This window comes from Gracilinanus agilis, chromosome 6 (genome assembly GCF_016433145.1).
Source record: "Gracilinanus agilis isolate LMUSP501 chromosome 6, AgileGrace, whole genome shotgun sequence".
Lineage (NCBI taxonomy): Eukaryota > Metazoa > Chordata > Mammalia > Didelphimorphia > Didelphidae > Gracilinanus > Gracilinanus agilis.
The window spans coordinates 153,975,125-153,977,831 of NC_058135.1; the positions used below are offsets into that span (position 1 = coordinate 153,975,125).

The 2,707-nt window shown below is 33.3% G+C and overlaps 1 non-coding gene across 1 annotated transcript; it reads right to left on the minus strand.

The window, feature by feature from the left end:
* Positions 1-163: 163 nt before the first annotated feature.
* Positions 164-291, minus strand: LOC123253179. Its single transcript, XR_006506565.1, has one exon. It is a non-coding gene; the product is annotated as a U6atac minor spliceosomal RNA (small nuclear RNA).
* Between the last annotated feature and the right edge of the window lie 2,416 nt (positions 292-2,707).

Here is a 2,707-nt window from a genome sequence, read left to right on the forward strand (position 1 = left end):
TTCACCCATTCTGAATTTATCTTGGTGTAGGGTGTGAGATGTTGATCTAGACCTAATCTCTCCCATATTGTTTTCCAAATTTCCCAGCAGTTTTTGTCAAATAGTGGATTCATGTCCCAAAAGTTGGGCTCTTTGGGTTTATCATACACTGTCTTGCTGATGTCAAAAAACATGGTTAGATGCCACAGAGTAGGTGGCAATGCCTTAACTGTATGTGTGTTGTAAAGGCCACTAGGACCTCTCCCATCCTTATCAAGGGGAGTGCTAACCTTCTCTCCTTTCATACAACACTGTATCTTAATTTTTTTAAAAAAAATTATCTTGAAGGCCTTCAAAATTGGAAGAGACCTAGACTTCTATGATCTTCTGAGGGCCCTTGGATACAAAAATGCATATGCATTTTTTAATTGTCTAGCAAGCCCTGAGTCTTCACATTTTCACATGTTCCCTACAAGCATTATGTTATTTAAAGAGCACTCTTGTGGATAAGTTTAAGTTAGTAGTTACCTAATCCAAAACTTTAGCTAAGTATCATTTTGCATCTCTAGAACACAATAAACTCTGGAGGAAAACAATTTTCAAGGAGGCAAATTATTATTATTTTGCACTTCAATAAGTTTGATTAAAAATAACAGCAAGAACAATTCATTTTAAATTGCATTATGTCCCATGATAGTATTCTTTCAATTTGAATTACTTATTATTTGAGCCCTACTTTTTTTCCTTCATGGTCATAAGGTCCTGTCACTCCAATATATCTGACAGTATAAAATTACCTTTACAAATGATAATAATGTGTTATGTAAAATAAATATTCTATCTAAACATTAGCTATTGTCCTATTTAATAGCTTAGAATAATTTAAACCTCATTCATTTAATTTCATATTATTTAGCCTCAAACATGTGTTAGTTTACTATGAAAATAAGTACATATGAATATGTATTTATAATGATGAATGCATTTTCCTTAAAAATAAATGGCTCTGTAGGTGCCAAAGTGATGCCATGGACCTAAACACATTGTACACATTGGAAATTATGATAAAGTAAATGGAACTATCTACCCTCTTTAGACTATCTTCTTTCTTAGAGATTCAATTGTTCCATTCCTTTTCTTCTTTTGTGCAATATAATAAATTTTGTTTTGCTAATAATCAGATAACTTTGATTCCTGAAACACAAATTTCACTTCTGAATGAAACACTGGCACCCTCCTTCAATCTTCATCAACTTTCTTGAAAAGTTTAATAAAAACATAAAAAGAAATATTCTTCCTTATATTTGGTCATCCGAATCACTGTATTCAATCAATATATGTCGAGAGAGTAATTAATGTATTTAAAACAACTATAACTGGGCATTAAGGGAATCATAGGATCACTCAATTAGAAAGAATGCTAAAGAGAATCTAGTCCAAATTTTATCCACAATAATTCCCTCTGTAAAATTTTAATAAATGGTTACCTCATCTTTTTTTTTTCAATCTTCTATGAAAAAGATCCTACTACCTCTTAATGGTATGGGCCAAACATTTTGCTTTTGCTGTTACATCATTTTATATTATGTTATGTTATATCATATTAACTTCACAAAATCTTGTGATATCTCTAGATCAGGAAATGGAAAATAAGTCTAGCATTTTTGACAATAAAATCCCATGGACAATGTGGTCTATAAGGTCATGAAGGGTCAGACGTGGATCAGTAATAATAACTCTAAAGTCTGCTTGCAGTAAAATAAAATCTTCCTCTCTATCTTCATTCATTCAGTTACTTATTCTCTCTAGGTTATCTCTGTCTTCCATGGAAGAGAGTTGTTGACTTGAAATCAGTTATGCTCCCCACTAAGCCATCTATCCTCTACTTCCTTTAATCAATTGCTTTACATGTTTTCCAGTTACCTTGAATATTCAGGTAATACAAATTAAAGACACCTTTTCCATTCAAATATTTTCAGCATCTGTCTTATAATTTCTTAGTCGTCAGGCATTTATTATGCACCTACTATGTGTCAGGTAATTTAGTAAATAGTGGGGAGGCAAAGAAAGGCAAAAATATCTTCTCTGTTATCAAGAAGCTCATGTTTTAAGGACAAGGAGGGGAATAATAAGGACAACATTCAAATAGGTATCTATATACCAATTATAGATAATATAAAAGGAAGTTAATTTTATAATTCACTATTTTCAAAAGAGTTAGGGTGGAGAAAGGTCTCCTGCAGAAGGTAGAAGGTAAGTGATGTAAAATGAAGGAAGCTCAGAGGAAGAGGTGATGAGGGAGACCATTTTAGGCAGGTTCCAATGGTCCTTGGTCCCCCTTTTTGTTGGAGCTCAGTTTCTGTGTTCGCTTCATGTTCAAAATAGTGTAGTAAAGAGAAAGATTGATACACAGATGACATATAGATAGACAGATCGATACATAGATAGATAGCTATATTAAGGGTCCTTTTCGTCTTCCATTAGATCATAGAACTGGTATACATGTAAGTATAAATATATACTCAAAGCTACAGACTCAGTGGGCTCCAGACTATACATAGTTTGCACTCTTATCATGTAACAAGGCTCCTTGGCATAGATCTTCTTAATTTGCCTTCTTTTGGATCTGTAACCTTGAATTGGGTAATGGGCATGAAAATTGCCATTTGGCACCTGTTCCTGAAGCCTGCATGAGGTCTCAATGACCCAGTATGTGTCTAGTTCTCAT